Source organism: Lutra lutra, chromosome 7, assembly GCF_902655055.1.
Source record: "Lutra lutra chromosome 7, mLutLut1.2, whole genome shotgun sequence".
In the NCBI taxonomy this organism is placed as follows: Eukaryota; Metazoa; Chordata; class Mammalia; order Carnivora; family Mustelidae; genus Lutra; species Lutra lutra.
In genome coordinates this window covers 262,473-274,943 of record NC_062284.1, presented here as the reverse complement: position 1 = coordinate 274,943, position 12,471 = coordinate 262,473, and positions in this window count along the sequence as shown.

Below are 12,471 nucleotides of genomic sequence, written 5' to 3'. Positions count from 1 at the left end.
GTTGGCTTAATTAGCTCCGTGGTTCCTGCCTCCTTCGGGGACAGCCTCGCATGCCAGGTCCGCGGCAGCTATCCACTACCCTGAGTGGAACCCAAAAGAGGAGGATACTCTGGGTTGTGGGCCTGGCATAGGCCGGTGTGGACTGATGGCCCGGGGAGGACTGATGGCCCGGGGACGCCAGGGACAGGAGTCTGGGAGTGTGAGCAGGGACACGGATACAAAGAACAGTGTTGGGGAGTACCTGGGTGGCTCAGTGTGTTAAAGTCTCTGCCTTCAGCTCAGGTCATGATCTCAGGGTCCTGGGATCGAGCCCCGCATCAGGCTCTCTGCTTGGCGGGGATCCTGCTTCCCTTCCTCTCTCTCTGCCTGCCTCTGCCTACTTGTGATCTCTGTGTGTCAAACAAATAAATAAAATATAAAGAAAGAAAGAAAGAAAGAAAGAAAGAAAGAAAGAAAGAAAGAAAGAAAGAAAGAAAGAAAGAAAAAGACCAGTGCTGGGGGTTCCGTGGCAGGCTCGGGTCAAAGCACCGGGAGCATCCGTCCGTGGGATAAGGAGGCCAGCGGGTCTGTGGATGTGAAGCCCTTTAAGGTCACCAGTTCAAGACAGAGCGTAGAGAGCGTGAGGATGTTGTCGGCCGAGCATGGGGCAGACCTGAGGTGCCCTGCAGGCCTGGGATGTGGCAAGAGGGTGGGACTGAAGGCCTCCAGGAGAAGTCACAGAGCTCCAGAGCTCCAACCCAGGTCACGAGAGGACACTGGTTGGCAGCCTGAGAACGTCTTAGAAATGCAGATCACCAGGTCCCTTCCTAGGCTGGCAGAAGGAGAAACGCTAGGGCTGAGAGGCTGCTGTCCATAGCTGCGCACACACCAGCAGTGACCGTGGCGTGTGAGAAAGTCTGAGAGCCGCCGGGCTATCCACGTGTGGTCCAGAAGCCAGCGACCGCAGATCCCTCTGCTGGAAATGCCAGGCCCCAGGCTCCAGGCCCACAGACCCAGACCACAGGTTAATGAGATCTTGGGGGATGGCGTGTGCCGTCGGGTTTGACAAGTCCCACACCAGAGTTTCAGCCCTGCGGCTCTTCCATTGGTGTGAATGGGTGTGCGGGACAGACAGAATCAGACGGTGAGGGGGATGCGGCCCATACCGTTCCCGACACAGGCGAGAGCTGTCCTCCCGTCTTCATGGGCCCCGTCTACTCCCAGAAAACGTCGCGCGCGCACACACACACACGGAATAATGGCTCTGAAGCTGCGGAGGCACACATTGCCAACATCGTCCAGAAGGCAGAGCGCCAAGGCCACAAGACAAATGGCCCGGCAGGAGCCATTCACATTCCGCGGGAGACAGCTGGGCCCCGCGAGCAGGCAGGCTCCGCGAGGCGGGCGTGATTTAAGGAGAAGCAGTGGAGGGCCGCTGCCAGCAAGGGCACGAGGATGGCCCTGAGGGGACAAAGCTGCAGAGGCGGGAGGCCACACCTGTGGCCGGGCGTCGCAGCTACCCACAGTGACCCGGGCGCTCGTCCCACCCCGGGGAACCAGTAGAGCTGCTGATGAACCGCAGGAGAGGGGCCGCCTCGCATGGCTCTGAATGGCTTTCGGCAGCGACACCAGCGGGCTGACCTCCCTTCCCCACGTCCCTGCTGGCTTCTCTGTGCCTGGGATTCTACCAGACCGGCCCTTCCGTCCCCTCTAATGAGAGCTGCTCCTTCGTATTTACGAGGAGGGTTGGTGTGTGCCAGGCTCGGCGCTCTGTACGCGCAGGCACTTTCTCATTGGGTCCTCTCCACCGTCCCAGGAGGCAGGCGGCACCGCGCTCCAACCCTGCCAGGGTATCCTCCTTACTGACTGCGAAGAGATTTCTTATTCTACAGAAGGGAAAATCAAGACTGGAGGAGTCAGGTGACGTTCCAAGGGAAGGGTGGTGGGGAGAAGAGCTGGGCGTCCCGGTCCCCGCCCCCAGCCCCGCTCGTGCCCTCGGTCCTCGGAGTGCAGCTCTCGGGGACCGTTCAGCTCAGGGACAGCCTGTCATGCAGGAACCCCCAGCCACTCAGGAAGAACCATCGGACTCTGCAGGTGAGCAAGACACCCAGGATTGGCTGTCAGTCCCCTTGCACGGGGTCCACTGCCAGCCTCACGCGGGGACCCCTCCACAGGCAGGAGCTCCCGGTCCTCTGTGGGGGCTACCGTTCTAGAGGGGCACAAGGGAAGAGGGAGAAAGCAGAGCGGGGCACGCCTCTGTTGTGACTGCAGTCAGCGAAACCAGTCTGGCCCAACAAAGGCGACTCCCCACCCTGCCCCCAGGCAAAGCCCTGTCTGCGTTTTCTCTGCAGACTCTGGAGAATGGGCGTCCCACAGATGCCCAAGGACAGGAGCAGCAAGAGGGTACTTCTGTGTCTCTCTCTCCCTGGCCTCGGCAGCCCCTCCCAGGTGAGGGTGCTCTCGGCTCCCCCTCCCTCGTAGCTATGCACTTGGGACCTTTGCAAGCTCTCTAGTCACTCCGAGCAGGACGCGAGCCTTGCATTCGATCACCAGAAGCTGATCCTGCTGTCCCACGCTGCGAGGTCCAATCGGGGTCCCTCCCTGTGCCCCCGCACCCTCTGCTTCTCACACCATGCTGGGGGCTTCGTGGGCCCACGGTCCTGCCTGCCGATTCTGGCGTTAGCACGGGGCTCGCCCCATGGATGACTCCGCTCCAACGGGACATGGCTTTCCCGGCCTCTGATGACCGCGCCTACATCCCTCGTCACGGAGCCACAGCCTGGGACCCAAGGCTCATAAGGCTGAGGCCTGGCTCCACGATTTATGAGCCACATGGTCCTAGGTGCATCTCTCGTCCGCTCTGTGGCTCAATGTCCCCGTTTGCAGAGTGGGAATAACAGCCATCTGAGCACACAAGGTCACAGCGAGCAGTGAGTAAAACACACGTTCAGTACTCGGGGCCAGCGTCCAGTGGACACCGATGTGGGCCGGCTGTTATCAAACACATTTCAAAGACTCCAAGACACTTCCTTTGTGAGACACAGCCCTGATCCAGTGATGTTACGATGGCGTTCCACATTCGACTGGGAAAGGGTTCCACAGCCAACGATGTTTGGGAAACACCATCCTTTTCCCTGCGGGATGGCTCACAGCGTTGTGCCACCTTCCGAAGCAGCCTCCAGGCCGGTTGCTGCACTCGGCATTTTCTGGGCTTGGGCTTGGAGCCCCCCAGTCGTGGAGCATACGGACGCGGTCTGGGGAATGCCCGTTGGTCCAGCTCTCTCATGCACAGATGGGGAAACCGAGGCCCAGGGAGAGGAGGAGGCTTCCTGGAGTTACCGGCTGGTTAAGTGGCGGAGCCTCCCTCACAGGACCATACCAGTGGCACCAACACCAGGTTCAGGAGGAACCACGGGAGCACCCCTTCCCCACGGGGTCGTCAGCCCCTGGCAGATCCTGGGCCAGGAGTGGAACCAAACCCAGCTCCGTGGTTCCTTGCTGTGTTTTCCTGGCACCTACCTGAAGACTGTGACTCAGGCGCAGGAGGTGAGCAAGGAAGGTCTGAAAGGCCCAGGGCCGGAGGCCGTCCCAAAACAGGCAGACGTTACCTCCTAAGGCTGCCCTGTGAGCAGACCCTGGCTTCTCCCTGGTGGGCTGGCAGCAGACCATCCCCCACCGGCCCCTGCCTCTGGTCAAGCAGTGGGGGGAGGGGGGAGGCCAGAGCTGCTGCCCAGGGCCACCCGTGTCCCACCTGCCCTCAGGCAGAGCCTTGTGGGACGGAGGAGGGCCGACCTCCGGTTCACGGTGACTCCAACACCGAGGCACCCCCACGGGGACGCACAGGCCAGAGTTCAGACCGCACTGATGGCGTCCTCCGGGAAGTTCTGTCATCGCTGCAGTCACTGTGACGAGCGCTTTGTTCTGAGAGCAGTTAGTGCTTCGCGGGCAGAGATGAATTTCTCTGGGGGTCATGAAGCAAGTCGTCAAATTGTAAACCTCAGCGTGATGTCAGTGGTCACTCGTGGCTGTTCTCAGGGACCCAGTGACTCTCAGCCTTTCCCCCGTGACACACACGTGACACATGATGCTGGTCTGCGCGCTGGGTCCACCCACGGTGGGGACAGGCTCTGTCGGGTCGGCAAACGCTGTGGAGACGGGCGGCATCGCGAGCTGGTGCGGACAGGGAAGGCGCTCCCTCGGACAGAGTGCTAGTGGGGTGTGAGTGGGCACAGCCCAGCAGGGCCCAACCTGGCAGCGTCCGGGGAACGGGGACACGGCACTTCCACTGTCCTGCCTGTAGGCCTGCAGTTCCGGCGTTCAGTATGTGCCTGAGAGGCGTTGGGCTCGCACGCAGGACACCTCTCCGGGGATGGTCACCAGCGGATATCGGCCACGCACGACTGGAGACGCAGCTGAGCAGGGGAAAGCCAGAGTGTGATGGGTCAGAGCGGTGAAGAGTGAACAAAGCTACATGTGCCACTATGGGGAGATCTCAAAATTGCTGTATGACACAAAGTTATAATCATCTTTCTGTCAATTTTCAAATAGAGAAACCAGTACCACACACTTACCATAGAAGCACTTACGTTTGTAATGGAAGAGTGCAAAGAGCAGAGGGAAAGGATTAGCTTCCCTCAGCACAGCTATCCCCGAGAAGGGGCACTTGGGGTGTAGATGGGTCTATAAGGACGAAGGGCGGAGGGAACCCACGTTCTCTGGAAGCCTGCTATGTCAGCTGCCTCCCTCTCGGCCTCAGCTTCTCCTGAACCCTGACCACCTGCTCTGCCTTGGGCACCTGCCACGGCCACTGACCTCTGCAGGCCGACGTGGCTCCCCGAGACAGACCAGACGCGTGCCCAGAATCGTGGGGCTTCCCATTCTTTCCGGACTCAGTGGAAACATTCTGCCCGAGTCCTGGGGTCTGGCTTCCTCGGTGGCCAGCTGTAACTCAGCGTTTCTCAGCAGGGCTGGTTTTGCCCCCGGGAGGTGTCCAGCAACGTGGAAGACATGGTTGGTTGTACCCGTGCTGTACGTGGGTGTCGCTGGCTTCGAGAGGCTGGAGACCAGGGACCCTGCTCCACAGGCTGGGGCGCCCGGGACAGCACCCTAATACAGACTCGTCTGGCCCGGTGTCAGCAGGCTCCAAGAGGAGAAAACCGGGCGCAGCTGTGTGACCTTAGGCACATTACTCCACCTCTCTGAGCTCCTCCTCCATGAACCGAGCGCAGCCATCGCATGGACTTGGTCTGGTGGTTGTGGGGAATGCATGTGCCGGTTTCGGCCAGCAAATGGCTCGTGGAGAGTGTTGTGTGTCACGGTCGTAGCAGCATCTCTGAGGAAGAGTAACTTTGAAAGCCCAGAGTTTAGAGAAGCTGTTCTCAGGCTCCAACGCTTGAATCCTTGCCGGTCCCAAGTGCCTCATGGTATGGGTCACCGTGGACGGCGGGTGGGAAGGGCAGCCTTCCCCACACTCGGAGCCCTGGGCCTGGGGTGGACTGGACTCACAGTCAGGGTTGGCAGGTGGCTGCCCCACGCAGCTGTGGCTCTCCACCCCCTGGGGGTGGGGTGGGCGCACGGCAAGGAAGCCTGGGTGCCAAGGGAAGAGCCCTGGCAGGGCGGGAGACGGGGTGGCATGTCAGGCGACTGGCCGCTCGGTCAGAGCAGCGTGCTGCCTCTCGCCAGGGCTAGAGGTTATTTAAAGGTCTGATCACAAGAGTTGTCGGCTGGGGTCGTGACCTTGGGGTCACGGGATCGAGCCTGGCTTGGGGCTCCGGGCTGGGTGCTCTGTGCGGAGTCTGCCTGGGTTTCTCCCTCTGCACCCCGCAGTCGTGCCGAACGAATGAAGGACTCGGCAGGGTTGGGCCCTGCTGAAGCATCCCGCACACTCACATTTTCCTTGTCACGTGCGTATGAAAGGGCGTCCACGTCTATCTGACAACTCGTCACAAGGACACAGTGGACGTTCCACGTGACAGGAGGGCCTGGAGCCGCGTTGGTCGGCAGAGTTTCTTCCTTTTTTTTTTTTTTTTAAAGATTTTGTTCATTTATTTGACACACAGAGAGATCACAAGTAGGCAGAGAAGCAGACGGAGAGAGAGGGGGAAGCAGGCTCCCCGCTGAGCAGAGAGCCCAATGCAGGGCTCGATCCCAGGACCCTGAGATCATGACCTGAGCTGAAGGCAGAGGCTTAATCCACTGAGCCACCCAGGTGCCCGACACTGTTTCTTCTTTTCGCATCTGGACGGGAGGTAATGATGCGTCTTGCAACCGTCACATCACCGATGTGGTGAACGTGGGCGATGGTCACACACCATCCACGGAGGTACGTGACCTGCTGGGCAGACTCTGTGGTTCTTGGTCGATATTCTCAGCGGCTCTGGAAGTACACGCGCACGGTTCGTGTTTTGCTAACGCGCAAACTGGCTGAGACTCCGAAGGGATCTGCCTGAGGACAGCTGCTGGTGCCGGGCCCAGACCCCGCTTACTCTTCGTGGACTCGAAGCTGTGGGATGCAGCCTCTGTGTCCTGGTTTGGTGGCAGCCTACACCCTCTTCCCCAGGTTAGCAAAGGCATGACGTGGCTGAGCCGGCGGGCTGCCACCCTGTGCCTTGGAGTCCCCTGCCTGGCCCACTGGCCACGGGGTGAGCACGGTGGATCTGTGAGCAGCATGGAGTGCTGGAGCTGAGCACCTGCAGGTCTCCCCCCTTCCCTGAGCAGGCAGAACGCATGGGCTGCCGAAGCTCCGGGGGCTCAAGAGGACGGTGGTGTCCTCTAGCTTTGGGCAAGACCCGCGGCGTTCCCGAGGGGAGCCTCATCTTTGGAATTTTCCGTGTATCCCCTTTATAGTGAAGCTCTGTGTCTGCAGATTCCAGCAAATTGTGGAGCAAAACAGTCATAATGTTCTCACCAGCGTCTTCGCTGTGCAAGGATGGAAACAAAGCCCAGCCAGAGCCCGGCTGAGGCGGCAGCAAGACTGAGATCCACACGAGTCGTTCCCAGGGCTCCCTGCCCTGCTGGCTGGCCGGAAAGCAGGCTGGCTGGCTGCAGGGGTGACCCCTCCTTCTCCCAGCTTTAAAACGCACTCCTCCCCCACCCTGCCTCCTCGGTGGCTGGCAGCCCTGCAGGGTCTGGTTTTCATTCTTGTCCTCCTTCAGGGCCTCTGGCGATGTCCGGCGCCCCGTTTCTCTGAACAAGGATAACCACTTCCACCTGCTCGAGTGACTCGCTCCTGGGACAAGGGGAGCCTCTTGACAGGGCTGGGCTGCCTTGCATGTGTTGAATGGCTGCTTGAAATATGGGCCTCCTCCCCTCCCCCACCTTCCCTCCCTTGCCTCCCCTACCCCCCAGCCAACGGGGGGGGGGGGTGGGATGGGGTGGGGGCGGGAGGTGTTGTCTCAGAACCGTGGGGAGGGAGGGTGGTGCGGTGGTGCTCAGAGCTGGGGGGAGGGTGCTCAGAGCCACGGGGTCGGGGGCTGGGGGTGTGTGTCTTGGGGTTGGGGGCTGGGGTGTGTCTTGCTTTGCCCAAGCGTTGCTTCCCACTCACTCCGATAGGCAATGAAAGGCTGGGGTCTAGGCCTGTCTGTTGTCTCCTGCCCCCTCTCCCCACCCAGGCCATGGAGGGGAGCGACTCCCAACCCTCCGCGCACAGAGGCCCAGAGAGGGCAAGGGATGTTCTTGGAGTCTTGCAGTGGCTGATGGCAGCTGGGGTGCCCCCATGTCTGGAAAGCCCGGGTTGGGGAGTCAGGAGATGAGGGGATGTGTATGGGCTCCAACAGCCAGGATTTAAACCCAGAGTTGCCCCGGCTCGCTGTCTTCTGCTTCCTTACTCACGGCAACGGGGATCGTTACAACCACGTCAGGGGCCATGGGTGCCCGACACAATGATGACGTGAAGCTCGTGCTGTCTCGGGCTTCCACCCAGCACAGACCCAGGGATGAGTGTTGGGGCTTCAGTGGGGACAGTGTCAGGCCCCCACAAATGCAGAATGCAACTCCTTCTGTCTGAGAGACTTTAAGATTGTCCCATCATTTAAACATCTTAAGTAGAGGCTCCCTGGTCAAAGGCGGACGTTCGAGTCAAACCACCCTGAGATCCTGTGTAAATTACACTCAAGAAAGCTGCTTTTCTAAAGACGGCCCCGAGATGGGTGAGGTTGCAAACTCCTGCTGACCGATGGGCCTCACTCTGTGTGGGGAAGCTGAAGCGGCAGCGCGCTGTGTGGAGGGCAGTCCAGGTGAGTCATGAAACTTAGTGATGTGCTGCCCCTGGGTCAGGCCATCGCCGCAGCAGTGGCCGGTGGTGCACTGGGGCCTCCAAGCGTGGCAGCCACCCTGGGCCGGGAGGGCGGGTCCTGCGCTACAAAACCTGCCATGTGCCCCCGAGGGTGGGATGTGGGTGAGGTGACCTCATAACCACTTCTGTACCTTGAGGGGAGACTCCCCCAGGCCTGCGGGGGCCGGGGCTGGCAGCCAGTGTGTTCCAGGCTCGGGCTCCGGGTCCGGCTGACCCACATGTCTGTCCCAGCTGTGCCACAGACTAGCTGCGTGGACACAAGTCATGTTGCTTCTTTGAGCTGCCGTTCTCTGGAGTTCACTGCAGAGGAGGCCTTCCACCCTGACGCATTGGTGAGAGGGGCCGTGAGGTCCCAGGAGGCGCCCGGCTCCGTGTCTGGTGCCTGGCCAGAGAGCACGGTCTGTGAGCAGCAAAGGTTTCCTCTTCTCCCATTTATCTGTGTATCACTCTTCCTGTCTTTGTCCCTTCAGCCCTCGCCGCTTGTCGTGGTGGGTGCCGCACACTGGACGTCATGCCCCCTCGCTGGTAACAGCAAACCTCAGACCCAGGGGACCGGAGGCATTGCTCACATCTCCATCGGAAGCTCCTGCCTGCTCGGCCCCCAGCCCTGCCTCCCTCCCTCCCTGCCTCCCAGGGCCTGCGGGGCTGTCTTGATTCTTGCCTTTGGCTCCTGGATTTCCCCCACTTCCTTCCATGGCCCCCAGCCAACCCCCCAGTATGGTTTGGGTTTAACTCATAGCCCTGGTGTTGGCTTCTTTTCCCCAGCTGGGGATGCCCCCCCCCCACCCGCCCTCCCCGTCGCCTCCGGAGAGGACAGGGTAAATCACTCGCTACCTCCTCTAGGAGTATCAACGGCAATGAGCTTCTAACGAACAAAATGACAAAAGCCCCAAACAAACCCCAACAAAAAACTCTGTTTCCAGAGAATTATAGATGCGCAGAAGTTTGGGAAAACAACACAGGGAGACTGTGTCCCCACCACCCAGCTTCTTCCTAGGGGCTGCTTGGCACCATGGCAGGACACTCCTCCAGTGTGTGACCCTCAGGGCGAGGACCTGGTAGGAAAGGGACGTTTAGAGGTTCACACTTGTCCTTGCAAATCTGCTCAATCTGCCCAAAAGGCCTGGTCTTCTCTTCTCCTGGCTCAGTCACCGTCCAGAAAGTACCCTTCACCGGTCGCGACCCAGGCGAGCTCCAGTCAAGGCGGACTTTACCAGGAAGATCCTGGCTGCGCCTGCGTCCACAGGAAGGCTGGAGAGAAGAGCCAGGCCGAGGACCAGGGCGCCCGGACTCCTGGCCGGCCACTCAGGAGGTTCCCACGGTAAAGACAGGATGCTTGTGCCTTTTCTTCCTGTCTCTCCCCTCGTCTTGCAAGTGTTAGCCCGTTGCCCCAGTGGGACCGGCTCCTTGCCCTCTGGCCAGCACACGCGGCCATGCCCCACTGGATGGTCTGTTTCTCGGGGTCAAGCTCTCAGTGTCTGTATAGTTCATAATATTTACTCAGTGTAGGAGACCAAGAAGTATTATGGATAAACAAATTCTGGGGCCAAAGGCAGTTAATTTATTTCACCAAACTCTCTGACAGTCACACAAAACCAGAATGAGGGGGACCTGCCTCTTCTTTTCTGTTTGACTCCTCTTCTTAATGGCAGCGTCAAAGTGGTTGGTGAGTGAATTGAGCTTTTAAAATCACGGACAGAGCTTTTAAGGAGCCCATGAACTTGCAAATAACAGCTACAGAAGGTTTTAATTAGCATGATGTGAAAAAAGTCACTTGACCTCCAGGTGCCCTTCTCTGAAAGGTTGGGTAATGAGCCGCCACCTGCTAGCTCCCTGAGCCGCTGGCTCCTTTACGAGGCAGCGGTGGGTGGTGGTCAAGTGTGGGGAGAACGGGAGGAGGAAGCTGTCCAGATGCAGCCGGTCCTCACCGAGACCGAGACCCGCTTACCTCGACGCCCTCTGGCGACCAGATCCGAGCACTGTTTACAGTGGGTTCCAAGGGACTGGGCCTATGCTAAGACCCCGTGGCTATACCCTTCTCCCGTGGGAGGTGACAGGTGGTCCCTGCCACTCCCTCTGCCCTGGCTTCTGCGGCTGGACTTTGGGGCCAGGCGGTCCTCGGTGGTGACCGTCTGAAAGCCGAGCCCAGTTCTGGGACGTCAGTCACCATCCTAAGATCTCTGACGTACGCACGCAGGAGCTGGCTCATTGTGTTTGCCTCTAGAAAGCAGAGCGTGGAGGGGCGAGAGCCAGACGAGCACAGGTTTCAGCTCAACAGACAAGTGGACGTGCCCGTCCATGGTCAGATGGCCATGTGCTGGACAGGTAGACGGGCCTGTTGTTGGGTGGACGTGCCGTGATCGGGCGGCCACGTGCTGGGCAGGTGTCTTCCCAAGGCAGAGCGCCCTGCCAGCAGAGACAGCAGGTGTTGGTTTGGGTTCTTGGCTTACAAACCCCAGAATCTATCCCAGTTAGTCTTCACAGAAAAGAGCTGGTGGTGGCAGACAGGGCTTCGCCTCGGTTCCCCCTCTTCCTCGACGGTCGAGGCTGGGGCGCTGGAGCCCGCTTAGCAGGGCTCAGATGGGCATCCCCCCCGTCGGAGGTGAGGAGGAGCCGGGTCTGCTGATCTTGCAGAAACGCCGGCGTCCAGCCACTACCTTCGTGCGTGTTAGGAAGCAGAGAGCATGGAAGTTGCTGGGGTGGACGGCAGCAGGCCCAGCATGGCTCTGGGCGTAGCTGCGGCTGCATCTTTTGACTGTGGTGGCATCCTGATTGTGACACCTGGATCATCATAGAAGCTTCCGGATGGTAGCAGCCTCGGTGTGGTGCTGGAGCTGTGGCAGCTCCCCTGGGTCTCGGGCAGTCATTCCTGCTTCAGCTGGAACCTCCCTGGCTGGTCAGGAGGGGCGGGGAGAGCCTCGAGAATCAGCTCACAGAACTGGGCCACCAGGGGAGCTGAAGGCGCGTGACCCCCAGGAGGCTGTCCTCGCCGCGTAGCCCCCACTCCATTCTGTTCCAGCAAAACACACGCCCGTTTCTCCACAGAATCCAGTTCTGAGTCAGAGCTTCAGAACTCAAATCACAGCCAAATCCCAACCCGCCAGGGCGTCATGCGAATGTGGTCATCGTGGGGCAGCCTCTGTGGTCCAGGAAGGTACCACGGGAGCCAGGCCACGGGGTTTACCATAGAATCACTGACTTTCAGGTCGGGGAGATATGAGAGTGTGGACTAGTTCAGCCTTCAAAAATGGTTGAACTTGGCTTGTTCAAGTCAGAGCCCAGATCACAGCTGGTTAGAGGCAGAACCCAGGCGTACAGACGTCTGGCTGGAGCCCGTGGGCCTGACAGACTCCACCGAAGGAATTCCTGCATTTGCCAGGAGCTCAGACCACACAGCCTGGTGTCTGGGTTCCCTGATGCTTCTCTGAAAGGAAGGCGTCCTGGGATTTGGAAAACCTCCGTCCTTTGAGTTCAGCTAACCAGGGTTCAAGTCCTAAGTGTGCCACCACGATCTGTGTGGCCTTGGCCAGTCGTTCACCCTCTCTGAGCTGCAATTTCCTCCTGAGCGAACGTGGGAGTCATAATGCCTGCCTAAGGGGTTTTCGTAGGGATCGAGGAGTCCGCAGGGCTTAGCGCGGAGTGGGCATTCCGCAGGTCACGCTCTGTGTTCCCCGACACTTCGGCAGACGGCAGGCGGCGATATTTCTGTGCCACACGAAGGTCGTGTTTCCTAAAAGAGCAAGAGGATGTGAGGCTCATGAGCGTTTGCTCGGACACCACCCAGAGCTGTGCAGAAGCCCACACATGTCCCAGGGCCCTTCTCGCTGCAGCCGCCTTCCAGCCAGATGCCCCGGATCAGCTAAGTCTGAGCGAGTCCCTCCAGCACGTGGGCTCTATCCATGAAGAAGCAGGAGGAGGCCCGTCGGGACCTGTTGCAGGAGGCACACACTGGCCGAGACCGTCCCTGCGGGGTGTGGTCTCCAGCCCACCTGAAGCAGCCCACCGTTCTGAGGCTTCTGGGGGGCAGGAGCTCTGCATGCTGTGTTCCCCCTTATTCTCTCAAGGGCGACAGGTGGTGGGGCTCCAAGAAAAGCGTTCAGCCGCAGGAATCCCTGGGAAGGTGGGGCTCGCCTATGTCCTTCCCTCTCTCTGGGCCTCAGCTGCTTTATCCGACAGGAAGGGCAGAAGCCAGCCAGCCC